This window comes from Tursiops truncatus, chromosome 15, assembly GCF_011762595.2.
Source record: "Tursiops truncatus isolate mTurTru1 chromosome 15, mTurTru1.mat.Y, whole genome shotgun sequence".
NCBI classification, from domain to species: domain Eukaryota; kingdom Metazoa; phylum Chordata; class Mammalia; order Artiodactyla; family Delphinidae; genus Tursiops; species Tursiops truncatus.
In genome coordinates, this window is record NC_047048.1 from 42,522,325 (window position 1) to 42,548,344 (window position 26,020).

Genomic DNA, 26,020 nt, shown 5'->3' on the forward strand with positions numbered 1-26,020 from the left:
CAGGCAGGGAGTCAGTGTCTTCACCCCAGCTTCATCACCTACTCGTTAACTACCTAAGGCCACCGAAACACATTTGATCTGGATAAAAAAACAAAAGAAAGGGGAGGAAGGAAGGAAGGAAGGAAGGAAGGAAGGAAGGAAGGAAGGAAAAGAAAGAAAAAAGAAAGAAAGGAAGAAAGAAAGAAAGAAAGAAAGAAAGAGGAAGGAAGGAAGGAAGGAAGGAAGGGAGAAATGGCCACGAGGGAAAAGGCCATTTTCTCTCTGAACAGGCAAGGAGGGTGCCTGGGAGTGACAGAGGGAAATAAGAGGAAGAATTAAAATGGCACAGTGATAAAGCTGCAGGTATAAAAGGCTGTTTGAGATCCTTGTACGCCTCTATTACCTACTGTCTACTGGCGGCTGCCTGTCTCTACAGCTTGGGAGAGGCAGGAGGGGGCTGTGACCACAGCCCAGCTGAGGTCAGTACACCTGGCCCATGGGCTGCTCTGTGACTGAGGGTCCTGTGACCCCCCAGCCCTATAAGTGACGGAGGCTGAAAACACCTAAGGATTAAAAGGTGCCTTTAGATTAGTAATTCTGTGTTCCTGAATTTGTACAACCACAAGACAAGGGAAACAGGACAGAAACTGCTACCTGCTTTGCAGGTCAAAGTTATGGACCTTTCCTAAGGTTGGACGGGTAGTTGACAGTAAAACAAGACAAGCCCCCAGCTCTCCCCCGTCCTGCTCTTTCCATCACAACTACCAGAGGAGGACGCTCTAACTGACAAGGAGCTCGTGGCTGATCAAGTTAATTTATCATGTAGGCTGGAGAGCTTGGGAAACTTACATCAAACAAGCAAAGAGGCAAACAATCAGCAGAATAACTCCACCTCTGAGAGGCAGGGTTTTCTCCACTCTCACTGGACTTTCTGTGACCACCCAGGTGGCTCCGGGTACCACTGGCAACCTGCCTCCTTGGTTTTTGCTCTGCTCCTGTTTACCTGTTTCATCAAGAAGGGGGCAGCATGTCTGTGCCTTGCTGGACATTAATAAAGATAAGAGAGGCCGTAGCTACCAAACAGAGTTTGCAAAAACCCTCCCTGGTTTCCCTGGCTGCCGGGCTGCGTGCGCAGACATACAGAGCCACTGATGCAGGAGCTATTATCACCGTGCGATTATTGTCATTGTAATGCCTATTCAGCGGCCCCTTTGTAAGTTCCTAGAGGGCAGGGACCGTGTCTTGAGCTGCTTTCATGAATTCATGCCTTCCTGCTCCCATTCACTGATCCTACAAACGTTTATTGAGTGCAGCCCTCACTGAGCCTGCCACAGTCCTGGGGACACAGAATACATTGCATCCTGGGTGTCCTCAGCGGCACAACCCTGCCCTGGCTGCCAGCCCTCCTCCCGTCCACCCTTCCAGGAAAGGAGCACCAAACAGGGCGCAGGCTCTGCTGTCTACAGCAGCCGTGAGGCGATGAGGCAACGGGTACATCTTCTTCTATCCACATCCTCACTCCATCTGAACTTCTACAGCGGGCCCATCTTTCTTTCATAATGAAAACAACAATCTAATGAAGTTGAGTTTTTAAACCCACAATTTTAAACCTACCTTTCTACTTTCCTAATCCGTAGCTGGCCACTTGGGGATGCACAAATACGGATGCGGGGTCCCACACACAGTGAGTGTGACCTCATTGGCCGGGGCACTGGGAGTCTTCAGAGCCCCCAGATGATGTGAACGCGTGGCCAAGTTGAGAAGCACCATTCAAAGACAGGACAGAGGGACGAAAGCCTCAGGCTCGTGAGCGGGGTCTGATCTCGGATTTCTCTGTGCATCTGCCCGTGTATGGGGGCCCCCAAATCCTGACTCTCTCTGTCCTGAGCCCATGCTTCCCACCAGCTCCCTGAGCCCAAGATCACTGTGCCTTTCCACCCACCCTTGTGTCAGGATGCCTCTTCTGCGCAGGACTCAGAATACGCCGCTGTCACCTCCAGGCCAGGTAAGGTTCAGAACTCTGGCCCAGCATGGCACATCTTTCTCTTTCTTCTGGCTTCCACCCTCTGGACTCCAGGACCTCACCCCCCGCTTTACTACTCCCCTCACTGTCGGGTACACGCCACTCCCCTTCCTGGTGGCAGCATGTCCTTCAGGAAGGGGGACCCTGTCGAGGTATCAGCACTCACGGCCATACGGGGGCTTCAGGAGATGCCAGGAGGGCCCGTGAAGGGGTCCCAGAGCCTTCCTGACAAACAGCAGAGATGCACGCCCACACCCATGTCCTTGAAGTTCATTCCCAAGGTCATGCAGACAAAGAAGACTCCAGGAATATGCAAATCAAAACAACGAGGAGGTCCTACTTCCCACCCACTCGGGAGGGCGAGCTTCATTTAGAAAAAGGAACGTAAGTATTGTCAAGGATGTGGAGAAATGGGAACTCTTGTATGCAGCTGGTGGGAAAGTAAAATGGTATATACCCACTTTGGAGGCCAGTTCCTCAAAAAACTTCCATAGAATTGTCCCATAACTCAGCAATTTCACTGCAAGGCACATACCCAAGGAACTGAAAGCAGGGGTCAGATACACGTACGCATGTGTCCATAGCAACGCTATTCACCACAACCTAAAGGTGGGAACAGCCCAGACGTCAGATAAATGGATACCTTCATGAATAAATTATACACACACACAAACGTATGAGTATAATTGTACAAATAATTATGTATTGTATAAATACATATCATTCAATGAACAATACACATAACAAAGTGTATTAATACAACAGGCGTTTAATGGTAGCTGATGTTACAAAACATGCCATGTAATCAAAATTGAAACTGAAGGATAAGATTAAAACTATGAAGGAATTCCTCTTTCCTCGAGCTCCCAGCGGTGACCACCCACTGCTGGAAAGCACCCAAAATTGTTTCCCTTCGCTTGGATATACCAAGAGTTCAAATCTGAAATGGTTCCCCCACCTCCAACTCTGCTCTCCTTCCTGGCTTCCACAAAAATTTAGATTTAAGGATCAAGGTCATTGTGCTGCTGTTTTTAAAGAGTCTGCTTTGTTTTCCAAATTTCCTCTGGAAAGACAGCGTGGGTATGTATGTGAAATCATTCCAGTGGGTCTGTCTGCCCTGAAGACAGAAGTGTGTTTGGGACAAGCCCGTGAGGATGATGCCACAAGGCTCTACCATCACCCAGAGGCTCTGGTGTCAGGACACCAGCGTGGGCACATATATTTGAGGGTCTCCAAGCACAGAGTTGTTTCCATTTTATGCTCGATGCTCTTGGGACCCCCCACCTGCAACAGGCATCTAACCTGCTCTTTGCCTCTAATCAAATCCAGTCCCTTGGCTAGATAAGAGTCCAAGTGAGACCCAAAGATAATACAGCGGGTCAGTGACAGGCGTCCCGGCCTTGGGTCTCTGGGCTGGAAGGGCAAGCTTCAATGGTGGCTTCGAGGGAGCTGATTCCTGAGGCTGTTGATGTGAAGACATGCCTGAGATAATCATCATTCTAGCGACATCGTGATGTCTGGAAAACAAAGATGGGGACATCTTACTTCTGAGCAGGGCCAGGCAGAGCAGGAGAAATAAATTTGAAAAGAGAAGTTTGCATGACAAAGCAAATTTTTTTTTTACAAAATGAAATCCATGAATTGATTTCATTATTGTCTCACGTCTCTACTCTTAACGTGGGCAGTTTTACAAGGAAATAGATCTGTTGAGCCATATGAAGATGCTGAGATCTGACTGTTTTAGACCTAGGAAAATGTTATGTTCACATGGTTCAACCCAACTCTTCTGTAACATAACCTGTAAGCTCCTGAAAATGTGATATTTAAGCAGAAACTATTTTCCTAGGGTATCAAAATATATATCTGAGAGGAGGACGTTCTAATTTCAAGGCTGATTCACCAAGAAAGAAGAGAAAATCAGCGATTAGAAATATTTGAGTGAATATTGAAATTCCCCTGAAAGGAAGGAAAATTGGAAAAAATCAAAAAAGCAAGCAAGGCTTTTACACACATGGAGATATGCAAAATGATAGACGTACAGATACAAAAGCCATATGCCCCTCTCAAAAGTTCTCAGGCAGCAGCTACAACGCGTCATTGAGAGAGGTGTGAAATTCATACGAGGCAGGGAAGAGCCACGGGTCCCTGGTTGGTGAGCAGGTAGCAGACGTGCTGGATGGAGCCAGGGTTCCAACAAAGGCTGCTGTTCAGTGGAACAGGTACAAGACAGATGGCTGGTTAAACATTGCCAGCATACTTGAGCAGTGCCATTCCGCGGTCAGAGCCTGGATAATGGTCGCAAGGACATTGTGTAGCAGCGAGTTGGCTAATTTCAACCCTGCTAAAGCTCTTGCTTATCTTTGTTGGTTTTGCAAAGATTAAGGCCCTTTCTCTACTTTGAATGCACCACAGCTGCCCGGCAAAGCATTCCTGAAGTTTCATCTGAATTCCCGCTGCTAAGAGGGGCCCCCGCAGAACTTGGCACATGCAAAGACTTGTTTAACTCGTCCTTGGAGTTGCTTCTCCCTAGAAGATCTGGGCCACTCTTTCTTCTGACTTCTGGGCTAAATGGTCTGGAGTCACTGTGGTCTTTGCAGGGAAATCTCCCCTGTGGGTTCCAAAATGCATCTGTTGTGGATTTATATTTCCTATTAGGACTGATTCATTTGCTACTTTTGTGTAAAAGGGTAAACACCATCGTAAATTCCATCCAGTGAATCGCAGGGAGGCGGTGGTTCAAATTAAACGTGTTTGCTTTCGGAAGGGGTCCCTTGGCTTCTTATCTTTATGTACAGAATAAAATAGGGCTCAGCCTGGCCCTGCAGCCAATGGAAGCACACCTGGCCCACTCAGCTGGTGCGGGGCCCCCAACCTGCGGCTTCTCTCCCCAGTTTGCAGACAAAGGCAGAGGGTATGGGGCTGATGCAGAGGGGGCTGTGCCCACAGGCCCAGAGCAGAGCCAGTTATGGGCATCTTCTGGGTATGTTAGGAAAAGTGATGCCTTGATCGATTAGGTATTTTTGGCAGCTCAGATGTCATCTTCTATAGGTGGTGCGTGGCTACCTCACCTCATTGAGTAAGAGCAGTATTTACTTTAGGCAGCCTCCTCTGTCTAAATTGATCATTTCCAGCTATAAAGTTAAGAAATTGTGCCCAACAGATAAGCTTTAAAATTAGTCTTTTGGAGTACATCTACAGAAGCAAAGAAGGAACCAAAAAAGTTGATTTTCTCTTTGCTCCGTCTCATTCTCTTTCTCTCCCTCTCTCTCTCTCTCTCTCTCTCTCTCTCTCTCTCTCTCTCAGACACACACACACACACACACACACACACACACACACACACACACACACCCTTAGGTCTCAGTGTCTCTCTGAGGTGTTGTCAGGTAGAGTTAATCAATAGCCCCTGGTGAACAGCTAAGCGCTCAGGATGTACCTGAGGAAACGAAAGCCATCTCACTTCTAAAGAATTTTCCATTTAGAAACTGCAGAACAGGAGAAACCAGTGGGAAGGGATGTGTTAAATTCTGTGTTACTGTATGTTTGGAATTCAAGAAAGGAGAAAAGCATGGACTGGGAAGGTCAACCCCAAATTCTTTATAACATTTAAAAGAGCTTTCTATCAATACATCTCCTCAAGTGCAAAGAATTGAAATAATAATAATGCCTCGGCCGTAGAATGTCGCATCTGCCCAGGGATCCTCTCTTAATAAATAGAATAGATTTAGTCTGTTTTATTACTTCCCCTCCATCTCCTGTCTGTGTTCTGGCTCCCAAACCACACACTCGTGTACCCCCTGCACTGTGGGGCGTGGGCACATCCTCCAGGCCGGAGGGGCCTCCTGGGCTGCGGGCATCCCTTTGGGAAGGGGTGTCTTCTTTGATTCTAGGTCAACTCTCTTTGATTCCTCTAGTCAGAATCACTAGTTTCCCTTGTGACATTGTCCATTTAACCTGGTTTAAAAATATTTCTATATACAGACTTTCATATCCACCTTTGTTCACTCACTTTGCGAAGAATCAGATTGTAGTGGGAATTTGGAGCTATTTCTTTTGATTTTTCTTCTTACCTTTTTTACGTTCTTCTTTCTTGTTGCTTTAGTTTTATTCTATTCTTCTCTTTCTTTTTTTTTTTTCCTAGTGTGTCTCATCGTGCCCTTAGTCTCTGGTTTTCAATGTGTCTTGTTTACTATAATGTACTCAAATGATGCAAAATTTAAGTGCAACTTAGGTACCAGCCACAGAGTCTGATATATGACACTTTCATTCTTGTTCATTTATAGGTATTTTGTTAATATCTTAAAAAAAATTTCTCTGAATCCCAGTGGCTAGGTAGTTTTTATTATAGTTTTTATGGGCTCAAGAGATGTTTGAAGCTTTCTTGCTGTTACTGACTTTTTATTTTATTTCATTATGATCAGAGAGCACAATCTGTATATATTGATGGTTTGGTATTCGTTAAAGCTTCTTTTGTTCTGTGAGAACTTGAAATGAATATTCTCTATTGGTATGTTTATGTACATCTATTAGATCAGCACTATCTAACAGAAATATAATGCAAGCCACATATATAATTTTATATATTTTCTAGCAGCCATAGTAACAAGGTAAAAACACACAGGTGAAATTAATTTTAATTACATAATTTAACCCAATATATCCAAAATAGGATAATTTCAGCATATAATCAATATAAAAGTATTAATGAGACATTTTACTCTCTCTTTTCTGTATTTAATGTTAGAAATTTTACACTTTGAGTGCATCTCAGTATAATTACTAAATTCACATCAGATATAGTTGATCTGTGTTTAGGTTTCAATTTACAGCTGCAAGAGGGGATTCACAACCCAAGCTATTCCAAGCATATTTAAAAGTTTTCCAGTACCTGAATCAAGTATTAGTTTTTTAAACTCAAATTTCTTACAATTAAAGAAAATTAAAATTCAGTTCCTTGCTTGCCTTGGACACATTCCAAGTGGTGAAGACCATGTGACGGCTCAGGCCACCAACAACACAGCATCCCTTCATGCTTGTAATTGTTTTTCAAATATTCCAAATCCTTGCTCACTTTAGTGTCCTTGATCAGACAACTTTTATTTTAAAGATTCATTGATATCTCCTGCTTCCGTTGTCTTATCTACGAGACCCTGCTTTCAGAAGTTGTGCGTGTTTTCACCCTTATCGAATTTTTCTCTTTCTGGGGCTCCTGTTGTATGGATAATGACACTTCTACCCTCCCTCGTCTTACTTTTCTTTTGCATTTTCCATTTTTATCTTCCTGAGGTCCTCAGAGGTTCTTAACCTGACCTTGTCTCCTCATTTGCCCTCACACTGTATCCTACCCGCTATTTTGTCCCGCTACTGAGCGCTTCATTTCGACCACTGGAGTCTGTCTGAAGCTGTGTGTCCCTGTTTTGTGTTTCCTGTCTCCTTGAGGATATTCATTCTGCTTCCTTTAATTCCTGCCCCGCCTGACCTACCAGTGCTGTCTCAACATCTCACTGCTATGGCAGCCAGCATAGATTGTTCCATCATCAAACTTGTTCCTGAAAAATCTTGTTCTTTTCCTCGTGAGCTCACATGCACTTGGGAGCATCAGCTGCTCTGGCAGGGCAGGTGTCCCTGGAAGGAGAAGCAAAGGCCCAGGCCCAGGACTTCCATGCCCCTTGGTGAGGACATGAATGGAGGGGGTCGAGTGTCAGGGTGGAGGATTTTCATGCTTTCAGTGGGCTGGACAACTCCTGCAGTGACCTGCCCCCAGGCCAGGTGACTGAGCCACTTTGGAGAGCCACCTCCTTTGACATCATCACCCACCTGACGCAGGTGATGCAGCAGAGCAGGGTGTGCTCAGCACCTCTGCACCCCAGCTCGTCCTGTGCTATCATCAGGCTGGTGGGATTGTTCCCTGCCACAGTGATGGGGCAAGCGGTGATCTCTCCAGGGAAATGTGGGGATAGAAAAGCACGTAAGGGGAACCCCCAGCCAACTTTTCTCTGGTACCTGACCCTCTGACCCCTGGGTGGCATTTCCCTGACTCGAGAGAACCAGCAACCATCTACCTTCCATGGGTCACTATGTTTGGGTTGAATAAAATGATCCATCTCTATTTCATTAGTTCTCCATCTGACCAGAAGAAGCGAATCTCAGAAAGTGACTTTTAAAAATACACATAAAAGAGTTGGCCAGAGCGCCCAGCTTCGTATTACTGTATCATTTCACTGTATTTTCTTTCACCATGAATTTCAACAAATTCTGGAAACTTAAGTCAGAATCAGAGATCTTACTAACTTTTTTAACCTTCCCAAGACTCATCAGAGAAATAGGGAAAATAATGGAATCTCGCTCTTTGGGTTTGGGGACAGTCAATAGAATAACAAGCTATCGAGCCCGGCACACAGCAAGTTCTCATTACATAGGGAAAATGGGTCCACCCCCAGCTCTCTGGGCCTCAGCCTCCTGGGGCCACACTTGAGAGGATTAGATGTCTAGCATCAGGTCCAGATCAAACGGCCCCAGAAAAAAATCCCAGGTAATCAATGTATCAAGTTCTTAAAGCCAGACTAACACATGACCTCTCACAGCCACGCTCTGTTGGTCACAGTTTGGCAACAAGGAGCAAACAGGGCAAAGCGGTGTAATTGTTTGGCCCAAGGCCTTCAAGCAATTTTCTCCATGTTCACACCAGCCGTCCTTAATGGATGAGCTAGGCACACCTACCAGTCGGTGGGAGGGGAGCTGGGGGGAAACCCTTCTCCTCACACATCCCTTCATAAAATCATGGGGCCCAGGGAGCGGGGTGTCTGACCTCGACACACGAGGTCTTATGCAAAAATAGTGAAGGAGCCTCAACTTGCTGCCACGGGCCTGCTGCAGGCCCAGACTCTAGTGAGAGATCCCATAGGAGTCAAGTTTACATCAGGGCTTAGGTGTGATTGAAAAGTAAGTCAGATTTGTGAGTCATTGATAGGATTTAGGTGGGCTTCCCTAAAAAGTAACTTGTTTGCAGTACTAGAATTTAGGGTACATTTCCAGTCATGCATTTATTACAAAGACAAGCAAACAAAATCAATCTTTCAGAAGAGTCCATTTCCTAAATTGGGAACTGTTTAGACGTGCCATGTCCGGTACGGTAGCTGTGAGCCACATGGGGCCACTAAGCTCTGGAAAGGTGGCTGGTCCAAATTGAAATGTGCTATGGGTGTAAAATACACGTTAGATTTTGATGACTTAATATGCAAGAAAAAGTTTAAAAATCTCATTAATATTTTTATATTGATTATATGCTGACATAATGTTTGGATATATTAGATTAAGCAAAATATTCACATTAATTTTTTCCTGTTTCTTTTTATTTTTTAGGGTTATATTTCTAGAATTGAGTAATTCATTCTATACTTATCAAATATTACTTGTTAATAATATTAGTAATAGATATTATTTATTCAACTAAAAGGCCATTTTAACCAGGATTTTAACAAGGGACTGTGTATTTGAGGCAAGTAATTTGCAAAGCGTTCTTAGACACCTAAGGTGATACACAAGTTATACAATTAAGAAATTGTACCCATTTATTTATTTACTTTAGTTTTTATTGAAATATAGTTGATTTACAATGCTGTGTTAGTTTCAGGTGTACAGCAAAGTGATTCAGATATATATATATATATATATATATTCTTTTTAAGAGTCTTTTCCCTTATAGGTTATTTCAAGACATTGAATATAGTTCCCTGTACTATACAGTAGGTCCTTGTTGGTTATCTATTTTATATAAAGTCTTGTGTATCTGTTCATTCTAAACTCCTAATTTATCCCCCCACACACCTTTCCCCTTTGGTAACCATAAGTTTGTTTTCTATGTCTGTGAGTCTATTTCTGTTTTGTAAATAAGTTCATTTGTGTCACATTTTTAGATTCCACGTATAAGTGATATCATATGATATTTGTCTTTCTCTGACTTACTTCACTTAGCATGATAATCTCCAGATCCATCCATGTCACTGCAAACGGCATGATTTCATTCTTTTTAATGGCTGAGTAATATTCCATCATATACCTGTACCACATCTTCTTTATCAATTCATTTGTTGATGGACACTTAGGTTGCTTCCATGTCTTGGCTATTGTGAAGAGTGCCCTATAACCATTGGGGTGCATGTGTCTTTTCATTGATTTATTCAATTGGGAATTCTGCACCTGGTCACTGGGACTGGCACTCACCAGTTCCCTGCCACTGTGAGGTTATCGTCTCAGAAGCAGAGGCAGCCAGTAAGCAATAAAAACAGGAAATAACTGAATTTTAGTGCATGCTCTAAGCCAGTGGGTGCTATGGAAAAAAATAAAGAGAAGGAGAGAGTATGAGGGAGGTGTGGGCGCATAGATTCCCACCGAATTCCAAAAATTTGGTGTTTTCCTAAAGAGAGTGATATTGGAAGTGATAGCCACAGAGGAGGAGACTCTCCAGGTGGGCTGGAGGCCAGAGGCCAGAGGGACTAGAGCAGATGAGCGGAGGAGAGGAAGCGATGATGTCAGGGGTGGGGCGGAGCGTGCAGGAATGCGGGGATGACATTGGTGGGTGTGAGATGGGGCGGGGCTTAAACCCCAAAGCTCCCTGCCCTGAGGAGCCCACAGCAAAGAGGCGAGAAAGACACGAGCATGTGAGACTGTACTGCAACCAACGTGATGTACAAGCGGAAAGGGAAGGGAGATGAGCTCGGCCTCGCTGCTAGGGGCAGGAAGCCAGGTTTCAGTTAGGCTATTTGGGGATGTATAAAAATTCATCAGACCAAAAAAAGACGTGAAAAGACATTCCAAGGTCAAGAAATAGCGTGTGCAGAGCCCAGTGTTGACAAAGAAGGTGGATGACTTGGAGACCTGCAAGTCGAGGGTGCCTGGTGGGCTGCCTGTGGGAGGAGGCTCAGCTTGAGAAGAGAGGGCTGCATCCAGGCCTGCTCACGACTGTGTGTGCAGGGCTAGGGGCTTGGACGTCCCACAGGCAGTGATCAGAAGCTTCCGGGCAGGACCGTACGTGGTCAAAGTTGTGTTTTCGTAAGATAAGTCATGTGACTCAATGAAGAAAAGACTGAAGAGAGGATAACTTAAAGATACACAGAGGACTTAGAAAGCCATTAAAATTGCCCAAAGTTTTGTGGAGGGTTGTATCTAGAAAGGACTAGAAGTAAAGGAGGGACTGATTGGAGAGATTTTTTAGAGGTTTATTCTTAGGAATCAGTGACCAGTTGAAAGATGGGTTTTCTAACATGAAAGAAAAAGAATAAAAAATGATCCCTGGTGGCGCAGTGGTTGAGAGTCTGCCTGCCGATGCAGGGGACATGGGTTCGTGCCGCGGTCCGGGAAGATCCCACATGTCGCGGAGCGGCTAGGCCCGTGAGCCGTGGCCGCTGAGCCTGTGCGTCCGGAGCCTGTGCTCTGCAACAGGAGAGGCCACAACAGTGAGAGGCCCCCTGCATACCGCAAAAAAAAAAAGATCCCCCAACTCTCTTGTTTGGAAGCTTTTGGGTGTTGTTATTAACTGGGAAAAGTAGAGGGAGAGAAACATGTCCCAAACATGCTGAGTTTGAGGCACATATTAGTTTGGGCTCCCCCAGAAGCAGGACTCAGTTGTAAGCAGTGTCCTTGGAAGGTGACCTTGTGAGCAATGGTAGGGAAGGTGGGGAGTAAGACAGGGAAGAGAAAGCACTAAAGCACAATTGCACAGTTATTGCACAATTGCTGTGTCCGTGGGGCTCAGCCCTGTGGGGGCCTCTGGGAGAAGCAAAGAGTGTGCATCAGAATCGCTCCACTTCAGGGAGTGGGGACCAGGGTATTTACTCTGTGGGATGCTTTGATTCCTGATTTCCTCTGAGTTGGGAGGCCTGAGAAAGCCCTCAGGCAGAAAGGAAGGTGCTCCCAGGACGAAGTTCTGGGTACCTTGTGGCTGGGAGTGGAGAGGCAAGTGCCAAGGGGCTACATGTGGGACATGGGGCGCTGGTAGCATCCCTTAAGAGGTGCCAGCTGAGAGGGCTCTCCCTGTGGAGATGCAACATAGGCCTTGGAGAATGCAAAGTTCCAATGAGAAGTCCAGCAGAAGACAGTGATTTGGGGACTCCAACATACTTGGCTAATATTAGCATAAGCCTTTTCAAAGTGGTTTCTTTTCCAGATAACCCCATGAGCTGAAGACACTTCTGCATGTGAGCGTTACTGGCTTGTGTCCTGTCTGCCTGTCTCCAGCAGCAGTGACCTGGGTGAGGCTCGATTGAACCTGGCACCAGCTCTCCTTCCTCAATAAACGTCTACTCTGTTGGACCAGAAGCCATGGGGTTTTATTCCTACATCCTCTGAGAGGGATATTTTTCTAGGATTTTGTTTCTTAAAGGCAAATTCACTCTCTTGGACAAGTGGGTTCCTCAGTGATGGAGTCCAGCTTCCTAAAGAGTAAACAAAAAATTCCATCGTGGACCCGTGTTACCAGCGTTCCTGAATTTGAGTTAGAATTATAGCTTTAGAAGAAAAGGTACAGAAAGAAAACAGAGAATAAAGAAAGTTGGGAAACTCCCATGTCCTTCCTGGCAGGGACCAGCAGGACAGGAGGTTGGGAAGAGTATTGAGTGCAGGTGAGCTCTCCTGTGGGCGTCTCTATCTGGACCCACCTGTCAGCTGCTGCCCTGGAAGAGGGACCTTTCAAAGTGTCTTAAGCAACCACATTAAATCCCCAGTCTGTCTTCTGTATCCGTAAGATCCCTTTTGTCTGAGAACTATCTTCTAAAGATGATAAATAGAGCCTCGGAACTATCTTAGACTCTGGGCTAAGTTCAAGTTCCATCCTTGTCCAGTTGATAGTGGACCTTTGGAGGCTCATTTGGTCTTTCAAAGTCTCAACTTCCTCATCTGTGTAGTGGCGATAAGAACCACCTTGCAGGGCTTCCCTGGTGGCGCAGTGGTTGGGAGTCTGCCTGCTGATGCAGGGGACATGGGTTCGTGCCCTGGTCCGGGAAGATCCCACATGCCGCAGAGCGGCTGGGCCCGTGAGCCATGGCCACTGAGCCTGCGCGTCCGGAGCCTGTGCTCTGTAACGGGAGAGGCTACAGCAGTGAGAGGCCCGCGTACAGCAAAAAAAAAAAAAAAAGAAGAACCACCTCGCAAATTTTTCAGGGTTGGAAGGGATAGGGACTGAGAAACTGCCGTGAACAGCTCTTGATAGTATTAACGATTTGGTCTAGAGTGGCTTTGACTGTTACTGCTGCTCTGGATCATTCTTAACCTTCCTGTGACTCCAGTTACCAAGTATAGGCTATGGCCCGAAAGCCTGCGGTGTGAAAGGCAGACATCCATCCCTGGGGTCCCAGGGCAGGAGCTCAGAATGACTCAAATGCTGGAGGTCCCACTGGATTCTTTCTTTCGACAAAAGCACTGGACCGTTGAGAGACCTCTAGATCCGTGTTGACCTCTCCCCACCGTATGAACCTAGGTGGGTTACTGCACCCCACCCTCTGTATGCGGGAAAGGAATGACTAGACAGGTCCAACTGCTCCAGCGCAATACTCCTGAGATCCTACACCTGAGAATTCTGGCCTTGACTGACCTATACTCCCAGTATTCTGGTTGACCAAGAAAAGAGTGATAGAAGTTTCATGAGCCATTATCTTCCTAATGAGTGCTAAGTGCGCGTGTTCAGAAGAAATCCAGTTATCTCAGGCCCTGAGCAGCCCACCCTAAGACCCTCGCTCCAACCTTGCCCTTTTGGTTCTCCTGCTTAGGGGGCTCTGAAGAGGTCAGAAGAAACAGATATCCTACCAGGATGCCACTTCCCCATCTCAAGAGGACATCTTTCAACTGAGCCACAGTCAGCTTCATTTTCAACTTGTGGGTGAAATTCCAGAGTGGTAAACAAAGGAAATGGATTAGGCAGGCAATTCTTTGATTCCAGCCACATCCCCTGAGGGTCTGCAGTGGCCAGTGCTGTGCTGGCCCCTGGAAGGAATGGCCGAAGTCGAACGCTGTCTAGGAAAACAAAGCAGGTTTTAAAAATAAACGTCATTTAGGATATGACTAACCGATGTCCACTCCCTATGTGTGTCTTTACGTCTATAATCTTTCCGCCTGTAACTTTCAGGCAGGTTTCCTCTGACCCACCTTCCACCTGGGCCCAGGAAGTCATATGCCATGGAGAACAGCGGTGATTCCGGCCAGCACGGTGAGTCAGGGACATATGGTGTCCCGAGCTCTCTGTTTACTCTTGTGCCCGGGAGATTAGTCAACCAGAGGAGCAGAATCAGCCTGAATGCCATCTGCTGTACCCTGGTGCGGGCTGAAGGTGACAGGGCAGCCCTACATACCTTGATAGCTAGGGGAGGGCCTGAATCATTCAAAGTGGGAAGGCTGCGGCCTAACTAAGGCAAGGCTCAGGCTGTCCATCTGTCCTTTCTCACCGAGCAAGGGGAGAGCTGCGTCTGGAGAAGGAAGACGGGCCCCGAGCTGCTGTGCTTCTGGTTTGTCCAAGGCTCCCCAGTGGACCTCTTCTCAGCCCCGAGACACCAGGTAGCTGCCCTCACTTCTCTCCTGCTGGTCTGCAGCCTCGGGAGTTAGTCTAAGAGTTCAAGGTATTCTGCATGTAGAGATGGTGCTTTGTCAGTGGAAAGATTCTAGACTTTGGCCCCTGCGTCTGCCTGCTTTTAAGCTCAGGTCTTGAGGTCTTGGGTAACTTGTTCAACCCCCCTAAGTCTCCCTTTCTTTGTCTGTTGAATGACGATCCTCACAAGGCTGTTGCCTAGGATGAACTGATCTGAGATAATCTACGTAAAGCACCTGGATTTAGGAGGCGTGCAATAAAAGTGGGTGCCCTTCCCCCTCCCCTGGATTATCTGCTTTTTCCCCTTTGCCAGAGATTCCTTGGTGAACAGAAAGCTGTTATGTCATTTGCCTGTAATCCTCATGATAAAATAAAATTCTCATCAGAATAATGTTGACATCCCATTGGCATGTCCGGGCCACAGAAATAATGATGTGGTGAAAATAAAGTTGAGGCTGCTGGCTAAAGGAAAGAGGTTAGCAAGTCACAGTGTGCAGAGAGAGAGGCAGAGAGAGAGAGAGAGAGAGAGAGAGAGAGACGTGCTTTGGACAAAACTCTCCCCAGTCTCCAGCATTCCAGGTTCATTTCCTGGGGGTCCTCTATTCCAGCAAAAGTGACTGCAGTTCCCAGCCCACCAGCCCCAGGAGGAGGCTGACTTAGCTGTGGATTTCATAACTGATCCTGTGTGGGAATTTTTCCATCATGTAGCTGAAGGTATGAAGTTGCGAATCATGAAGTTCTAAATTATGAAGGCATCTCCATGGGATTTCTACTGGTGCAATGGGTTTTGTTATAAGGTTTGTATTTGTTTCTGAGAAGAGTCCTGGAATAACTGTCCCATTTGCAGCCACCAGCTCCCGGGTGCTATTTTCAGCACAGAATTTCCCCAGGACCTGTTACAGGGAAATTGTGACAACATCTGGCCAACTTCAGAGAAATCAATGAGGGCTGGGAGGGTGGACTTTGTTCACCCATGGTGTTCCAATGAATATTTTCACCTGTCCAAAAATCAAATTCATTGATTTCTCCAAAGGGCAAGGACAAGCAGATGTCCCCAGCAAAAGGAGGTCTCCCCAGTGGCTTTCAGAACTCACTCATGCTTTATTCTTTATGTTGAACAGACACTCTTCTGGAGGCTGAAGAGAAAAAAACAAAGCAAGACAAAACTAAGGTTGGCTACCATGGACTATGCAGAGGACAGAGGGCATTTTTCTGTAGAAAAGCTGCGTCATCCCCAGACCCCTGCCCTGAGCACAACCATCTCCACGAGCCCCTGTGCCTGGTGGACCTTGGGCTCCTACTTCCAGTCTCCACACCAGCAAAGAATCGCTGGGACCAGGACAACTCTGTTCATGCAAAATAAGACTGGCCCCAGGGTCCAGACAACACAAGGCAGGAGGGGAGCCCAACTGCGCAAACTTCTCCTTGTGGATGCAAAGTGGGCCCCGTGGCCTGGTGGAAAAGTATGGCCTTTCCCAGCGAGATCACTTCTGAGATGAGCTGGTCTCTTCCGAGATGGTCATGGCTCTCGATAACTTCCCAGGCTCAGTTTCTTCGTCTGTAAAGTGGAGTAACGATGCCTGTGTCAGAGTGGGCTGTCAGTGCATGTTAAACATGTTTTCAGAGCAAGTGTGGAGACAGTTGACTTGCTCTGATGGAGGAATAAAAATAAGGAAGTTGGGGAAGGACAGCCTGTGAGATCCAGTGAGGATTCCTCGTGCCCCAGATCCCAGGGGCACTTTGCATGGTGGATGTGGCCCCAGGTCCCACCATGGTGCCATCTTGAGCACCGAAGGCTGCTTCCCCAGGTGGGACATGGACGCTGGAGCATGGGCCATTCTGGAAAAGCCACCGTTCCTGGTAACAATCCACATTCGAGGCGTGGGCAGGGACTCTTTTTACTAGTTTCAGGCAGGAGATGTGGAGAGGGTGGTGTTGGTGGTTACTATTCCAGAGTGAACCCCCTGCCTCCAGAACCATCCAAAATCTTCCCGGATTCTTCTCCAAGGGAGACAACCCAGCTCATATGCACAATTACTTTTGGGGTCTAATTGTTGTCTAAATTAGCCCTACTTTCACAGACAAAGATAAATTGTGTCTTGAGAAAAGTGTTGGGATTCGATGGGGCTTTTGAAATCCCCTTGGAGCTGGTCTTTAATCCTCACGTTGGTATTTATGGTGGCAGGACTACAGGTTCACATGCCCCTGCCTTCGTATCCTGAAAAGATCCACAGTCACAGACAAGCAGAATCAGGGAGCTGAAAGGGCTGTAGAAAACCTGTCATTAATTAATAAGTTAGTAAATGAAGGGGAGACATTTCTGTAGGAGCGTGGCTCAGCTGAGAGCTCAGCCCTGGTATTGCAATGGCACTTGTCTTACTGTGTGGCCCTAGGCAGTCCCCTTAACCTCTCGGATCATGCATTTCCTCATCTGTAAACGTACAGAGAACACCTGGTAACACCTGCCTTGGCTAAACCTTGAGGATGTTGAGGATACAGTAAGAAAATAGGCCTGAAGGCATTTTGAAAACCAGTAAAGGCTATAAAATCTTATAACAATAAATTGCCATGGTTATTACATTCAAGGAGCACCAGGTGGAAAACAACAGACATTTCTGTATCTACTGCTTAATTGCTGCTCAGCATCTTCAAAGATTATGTTTGTGCTCAAAGGTCACCCTGAATCAGTCTATGGGTGTCTATTACAAAATTCTTCCAACTTTTCAGTATGTTTGAAAATTTTCCTAATAAAACGTTGGGATATGAAAAAAGAAAAAATCACCTTACCTGAACACTGCAGTCTCACACATGTCTAGAGGCAATGAATCTGGAGTCTCCATTTTGGACAAAGAGAAAAAGAAAAATGGCAGAATTATCAAAATGCAAAACAAAACAAGTCATAAATTCTGGCATGTTATAGTCCAGGGATATGCACCAGTCTTATTTATAATAGCACATCATTCTCCAAAAACAAAAAATGTTTGAGTTTGTCACAGCAAATCACTTTGTAGGAAAGCTCTATACCCATGAAAACAATACATAAAAAGATGATACAGCACCTCTGTGCCTGTAGTCATTCTCAGTTAAACAAGCAACAGAGAGGCAAATTTTTATATACTTACGACAATGGTTTTAAATAAAAAAGAAAACAGAAACACTAGAGATAGAGGCATCCGAAAGATCGTGGTGGTTGAGAGGCCTAGGATCACAGGAGGACTTGTTCTTTCTTTTGTGTAAATTTTTCCTTTGATGTGGTTATACTCCATTTATTATAAAAAAAGAAAAAAATATTATGATTTTCATTTAGTGTAATTCTTTGATATTGAAAAAAATAAATGACAGTTTGTGTATGCAGGTCCTCTGCTTGGCACAGCTGGCAAGAGCAACTTAGCTATGAAAGAGACCCTTGTGGGCTGCCAGGTGCATTGTTCGTCTGTGGCTGTCCCGTGACTTTGGACACAATAGTTGCCAGGTCCAGGCGTGCCCACTCGGAGCCCGACCCAGACCTGGTTCAAGCTCATTGTTGCTTCAAGTACTTCTGCGAGGAGCCCACATCGCCAAGCTTTGAAGTCGGGTTCCCAGAGCCTGTTTCCTCAGAGGGCGAAGTTTATGTCGGAGAGCACCTGGAGGTGTCGCGGGGGGAGATGTTCCAAAAGGATCCCAAAGATCAAGACAGGCCCCACATGGGTCAGGGAGAGCTGAAGAACCCCTGCTAAAGGCTGGGATGTTACCGATTAGAAAAGTGGGCACAGGTGGGGCATTTACTTTAGAAATCCAGCCAGTGATCAGGCCACCCTTTGGGGAAGCAGCCCTCAGCTTCCACTCAGCTACCTCTCACAAAAGAGCCCTAATCGGCCTTTGTTCTCGGGCAGCAAGAGTCAGGGTCACACCTCAGAAGATCACATCTAAAGCTCTTGGTTTTCCAACCAGGGCTGGGCAAGGCTGAGAGGCTCTAATTCAAGGGCAGCAGGGTGCTGGGCACTGAGTCAAGGCTGCAGGCTTGGGCTCCTGCCTCTGCCCTCCTCCTGGGTTGTCAGTGACCTCAGTCCCCAGAGTCTCCGCTCCAGTCCCTGCCACCCTGGGGAGAGGTCCTCATTGCCCCTTTTGCTTTGGAGAACCTGAGATTCTTTCCAGGACAGTAAGTTCAGTGAGTCAGCAGCAGTATTTTTTGAAGGTCTTCTATGTGTAAAGAGCTAAGGTTAAGATTGGTTCAAGATGGTGGAGTAGAAGGGCATGTGGTCACTCCCTCTTGAGAGAGCACCAGAATCACAGCTAATTGCTGAACAATTATCGACAGGAAGACATTGGAACTCAACAAAAAAGATACCCCACATCCAAAGACAAAGGAGAAGCCACAGTGAGATGGCAGCCGGGGTGCATTCACAGTAAAATCAAATCCCGTAATTGCTGGGTGGGTGACTCACAAATTGGAGAACAATTATACAACAGAAGTCCACCCACTGGAATGAAGGTTCTGAACCCCACATCAGGCTTCCCAACCTGGGCATCTGGCAATAGAAGGAGGAATTCACAGAGAATCAGATTTTGAAGACCAGCGGGATTTCATTGCAGAACTTTGACAGGACTGGAGGAAACAGAGGCTCCACTCTTGGAGGGCACCCACAAAGTAGTGTGCACATCAGGACCCAGGGGAAAGGAGCAGTGACCCCATAGGAGACTGAACCAGACCTACCAGCTAGTGTTGGAGGGTCTCCTGTGGAGGCGGGGAGTGGCTGTGGCTCACCACAGGGATGGGGAGACTTGCAGCAGAAGTTCTGGGAAGTAGTCCTTGGTGTGAGCCCTCCCAGAGTCTGCCATTAGAACCACCAAAGAGCTTGTAGCCTCCAGTGCTGGGTCACCTCAGGCCAAACAACCAACAGGGAGGGAACTCAGCCCCACCAATCAGCAGTCAAGCATATTAAAGTTTGACTGAGTTCTGCCCACCAGAGCAACATCCAGCTCTACCCACCACCAGTCCCTCCCATCAGGAAGCTTACACAATCCTCTTATATAGCCTCATGCACCAGAGGGCAGACAGCAGAAGCAAGAATAACTCCCATTCTGCAGCCTGTGGAAAGAAAACCACATTCACAGAAAGATAGACAAAATGAAAAGGCAGAGGACTATGTACCAGATGAAGGAACAAGATAAAACCCCAGGAAAAAAAAACTAAATGAAGTGGAGCTAGGCAACCTTCCAGAAAAAGAATTCAAAATTATGATAGTGAAGATGATCCAGGACCTCAGAAAAAGAATGGAGCCAAAGATCAAGAAGATGCAAGAAATGTTTAACAAAGACCTAGAAGAATTAAAGAACAAACACCTAGAAGGATTAAAGAACAAACAAACAGGGATTAACAATACAATAACTGAAATGAAAATTACACTAGAAGGAATTAATAGGAGAATAACTGAGGCAGAAGAAAGGATAAGTGACCTGGAAGACAGAATGGTTGAATTCACTGCCATGGAACAGAATAAAGAAAAAAGAATGAAATGAAATGAAGACAGCCTAAGAGACCTCTGGGACAACATTAAACACACCAACATTCACATTATAGGGGTCCCAGAAGGAGAAGAGAGAGAGAAAGGAACCGAGAAAATATTTGAAGAGATTATTGTCAAAAAATTCCTTAACATGGGAAAGGAAATGCCACCCAAGTTCAGGAAGTGCAGAGAGTCCAAGGCAGGATAAACCCAAGGAGAAACACACTGAGACACATAGTAATCGAATAACAAAAATTAAAGAAAAGAAAAATTATTGAAAGCAATAAGGGAAAAAAGACAAATACATACAAAGGAACTCATATAAGGTTAACAGCCGGTTTCTCAGCAGAAACTCTACAAGCCAGAACAGAGTAGCATGATATATTTAAAGTGATGAAAAGGAAGAAACTACAACCAAGATTACTGTACCCGGCAAGGATCTCATTCAGATTCGATGGAGGAATCAAAAGCTTTACAGACCAGCAAAAACTAAGAGAATTCAGCACCACCAAACCAGCTTTACAACAAATGCTAAAGGAACTATTCTAAGTGGGAAACACAAGAGAAGAAAAGGACCTATAAAAACAAACCCAAAACAATTAAGAAAATGGCAATAGGAACATACATATTGATAATTACCTTAAATGTGAATGGATTAAATGCTCCAATCAAAAGACACAGGCTCACTGAATGGATACAAAAGCAAGACCCATATATATGCTGTCTACAAGAGACCCACTTCAGACCTAGGGACACATACAGACTGAAAGTGTGGGGATGGAAAAAGATATTCCATGCAAATGGAAATCAAAAGAAAGCTGGAGTAGCAATACTCATATCAGATAAAATAGACTTTAAAATAATGTTAAAAGAGACAAAGAAGGATGCTACATAATGATCAAGGGATCAATCCAAGAAGAAGTTATAACAATTATAAATATATATGCACCCAACATAAGAACATTTCAATACATAAGGCAACTGCTAACAGCTATAAAAGAGTAAATCGACAGTAACACAATAATAGTGGGGGACTTTATAACACCTCACTTACACCAATGGACAGATCATCCAGACAGAACATTAATAAGGGAACAAAAGACTTAAATGACACAATAGACCAGATAGATTTAATTGATATTTATAGGACATTCCATCCAAAAGCAGCAGATTACACTTTCTTCTCAAGTGTACACGGAATATTCTCCAGGATAGATCACATCTTGGATCACAGGTCAAGCCTCGGTAAATTTAGGAAAATTGAAATTATATCAAGCATCTTTTCTGACCACAATTCTATGAGACTAGAAATCAATTACAGAGAAAAAAAATGTGACAAACACATGGAGGCTAGACAATACATTATTAAATAACCAAGAGATCACTGAAGAAATCAAAGAGGAAATTAAAAAAATGTACCCTAGAGACAAATGACAATGAAAACACGATGTTCCAAAACCTATAGGATGCAGCAAATGCAGTTCTAGAGGGAAGTTTATAGCAGTACAATCTTACCTCAAGAACCAAGAAAAATCTCAAATAAAGAATCTAACCTTACACCTAAAGGAACTATAGAAAGAACAAACAAAACCCAAAGTTAGTAGAAGGAAAGAAATCATAAAGATCAGAGGAGAAATAAATGTTATAGAAACAAAGAAAACAATAGCAAAGATCAATAAAACTAAAGGCTGGTTCTTTGAGAAGATAAACAAAATCGAAAAACCTTTAGTCACACTCATCAAGAAAAAGAGGGAGAGGACTCAAATCAATAAAATTAGACATGAAAAAGGAGAAGTTACAACAGACACCACAGAAATACAAAGCATCATAAGAGACTACTACAAGCAACTCTATGCCAATAAAATGGACAACCTGGAAGAAATGGACAAATTCTTAGAAAAGCACAACCTTCCGAGACTGAACCAGGAAGAAATAGAAAATATGAACAGACCAATCACAAGCACTGAAATTGAAACTGTGATTAAAAATCTTCCAACAAATAAAATTCCAGGACCAGACGGTTTCACAGGTGAATTCTATCAAACACTTAGAGAATAGTTAACACCCATCCTTCTCAAACTCTTCCAAAAAATTGCAGAGGAAGTAACATATCCAAACTCATTCTACGAGGCCACCATCACCCAGATACCAAAACAGGGCAAAGATACTACAAAAAAAAGAAAATTACAGACCAATATCACTGATGAATATAGATGCAAAAATCCTCAACAAAATAATACTAGCAAACAGAATCCAACAACACATTAAAATGATCATACATCATGATCAAATGTGATTTACCCCAGGGATGCAAAGATTCTTCAATATATGCAAATCAATCAATGTGATACACCATATTAACAAATTGAAGAATAAAAACCATATGATCATCTCAATAGATGCAGAGAAAGCTTTTGACAAAATTCAACACCCATTTATGATAAAAACTCTCCAGAAAGTGGGCATAGAGGGAACCTACCTCAACATAATAAAGGCCATATATGACAAACCTGCAAAAATCATTCTCAATGGTGAAAAACGGAAAGCATTTCCTATAAAATCAGGAACAAGACAAGGATGCCCACTCTCGCCACTATTATTCAACATAGTTTTGGAAGTCCTAGCCATGGCAATCAGAGAAGAAAAAGAAATAAAAGGAATCCAAATTGGAAAAGAAGTAAAACTGTCACTGTTTGCAGATGGCATGATACTATACATAGACAATCCTAAAGATGCCACCAGAAAACTACTAGAGCTAATCAATGAATTTGATAAAGTTGCAGGATACAAAATTAATGCACAGAAATCTCTCGCATTCCTATACACTAACAATGAAAGATCAGAAAGGGAAGTTAAGGAAATAATCCCATTCATCACTGCAACGAAAAGAATAAAATACCTAGGAATAAACCTACCTAAGGAGGTAAAAGACCTGTACTCAGAAAACTATAAGACCTTGATGAAAGAAATCAAAGATGACACAAACAGATGGATACCATGTTCTTGGATTGCAAGAATCAATATTATGAAAATGACTATTCTACCCAAAGCAATCTACAGACTCAACACAATCCCTATCAAATTACCAATGGCATTTTTTTACAGAACTAGAAAAAAAAATCTTAAAATACGTATGGAGACACAAAAGACCCCAAATAGCCAAAGCAATCTTGAGGGAAAAAAACAGAGCTGGAAGAATCAGACTCCCTGACTTCAGACTACATTACAAAGCTACAAAAATCAAGACAATATGCTACTGGCACAAAGACAGAAATATAGATCAACAGAACAGGATATAAAACTCAGAGATAAACCCACACAGCTATGGTCAACTAATCTATGACAAAGGAAGCAAAGATATACAATGGAGAAAAGACAGCCTATTCAATAAGTGGTGCTGGGAAAACTGGACAGCTACATGTAAAAGAATGAAATTAGAACACTCCTTACACCATACACAAAAAGAAACTCAAAATGGATTAAAGACCTAAATGTAAGATCAGACACTATAAAACTTTTAGAGGAAAACATAGGAAGAACACTCTTTGACATAAATCACAGCAAAATCTTTTTTGACCCATCTCCTAGAGTAAAGGAAATAAAAACAAAAATAAACAAATGGGACCTAATGAAGCTTAAAAGCTTTTGCACAGCAAAGGAAACTATAAACAAGATGAAAAGGCAACCCTCAGAATGGGAGAAACTATTTGCAAATGAATCGACGGACAAAGGATTAATCTCCAAAATATATAAACAGCTCATGCAGCTCCATATTAAAAAAAAAACAACCCAATCCAAAACTGGGCAGAAGGCCTAAATAGACATTTCTCCAAAGAAGACATACAGATGGCCAAGAAGCTCATGAAAAGCTACTCAACATCACTAATTATTAGAGAAATGCAAATCAAAACTACAATGAGGTATCACCTCACACCAGTGAGAATGGGCATCCTCAGAAAATCTACAAACAACAAATGCTGGAGAGGGTGTGGAGAAAAGGGAACCCTCTTGCACCGTTGGTGGGAAAGTAAATTGATACAGCCACTATGAAGAACAGTATGGAGGTTCCTTAAAAAACTAAAAATAGAATTACCATATGAGCCAGCAATCCCACTACCGGGCATAGACCCAGAGAAAACCATAATTCAAAAAGACACACGCACCCCAATGTTCATTGCAGCACTGTTTATAATAGCCAGGTCATGGAAGCAACCTAAATGTCCATCAGCAGACGAATGGATAAAGAAGATGTGGTACATATATACAATGGAATATTATTCAGCCATAAAAAGGAATGAAATTGGGTCATTTGTATAGACGTGGATGGACCTAGAGACTGCCATACAGAGTGACGTAAGTCATAAAGAGAAAAACAAATATCGTATATTAACACATATGTGGAATCTAGAAAATGGTACAGATGAACCCGCTTGCAAAGCAGAAATAGAGACACAGATGTAGAGAACAAATGTATGGACACCAAGGGGGGAAAGCCGGGTAGGGAGCTGTTGGTGGTGGTGGGACGAATTGGGAGATTGGGATTGACACGTATACAGTAATATGTATATAATAGATAACTAATAAGAACTTGCTGGATAAAAAAATAAATTAATTTAATTAAATTTTAAAAAAAAGAAAGAATTGCACCCCGAAAATTTAGAAAAGGCATTCTGCCCTCAGCCTCAGGAGGGACCCAGCCCCATGAGCACCTTGACATTGTCCCAGAAACACTGATTTCAGACTCTAAAATCCAGAACTGTAAGAGAATAACTTTGTGTTGTTTTAAACCACTAAATTTGTGGTACTTTGTCACAGCAGCAATAAGAAAGTAATACAGAACGTTATTTGTAGACACCAAAAGTTCAATTTCAGATAAGTTTCACCTGTCATCATCATTATTATTCTTTTGATTTTTTCATTTAAAAATGTTAAAATCATTCTTAGCTTGCCGGCTGTACAAAAACAAGTGGTGGAACAGATTCAGCCAAATATTAGGACAATTAATTCATCTATGGATTAAAGTAATAATACATAATTCGATTATTAGAATTTTTATAATGGAGTTTTTATAATGTTTCAAAATTAGAATACTATTAATGTAATTCATTATGAATTAATGTAACAAAACCAACTCAAAATAAAACACAAACATTTAAATAGATGCCTAAAAAGCATTTAATAAAATTTTAATGCTCTTCTTTTTTAATAAGTTAGTAATTGGAAATTTCATATTTTAAGAGTGGTTTTTTGCCATAAACCATAACAAACATTTTGCTTAACTGTGATAAATCAGTAGCATCTTTGATCACCCAATCTAAAGAAGCCACCACCACCCAGCCCACTTTCTGTCTGTAATAACTGGTTTTATTTATCAGTCCTTAATTGTCCTGCTCATTTATTTATCTTTACTTGTTTATTTCATTCTTCTTTCAGAAGAGATAGTGACTGTTCACTGTTGTATGCCCAGAACCTATGTCTGGCACATATTAGGTGCTTTATAAATACTTGTTGAATTAAAAAAAAAAGGAACTAAGGTGATAAATATGTATATGCTCTGACCCCCACGGAGTTCACAGAGGCAGAGGCCGCGTAGTAATAATAACTGATACCTGCCGGGCCTCACTACTTGCCAAGCTCTATGCTATGGGCTTTCCCTGGAGAAGTTCCTTTAAGCCCACCACAGCTCTATGACATGGATACTATTTTATATGCATTTTATAGAGAAGGAAACTGAGGCACAGAGAAGCAAGCAAAGGCACTCTGGCTCCAGAGCCTGGGGTCCTGACCTCTCCCACGCCCTCCCACCCCACGCAGTGACAATTGTCAGGAGGCCTCAGCTTGTGGGGGGTGGGCAGGGAGGCAAGGGCACCTTTCCAGATGTTCTGGAAGTTTGCCACTCAATCCCGATGTTCGGGGACAAGATAGGTGCTGAGGATTTGGAAATGAGGGGATAGGATG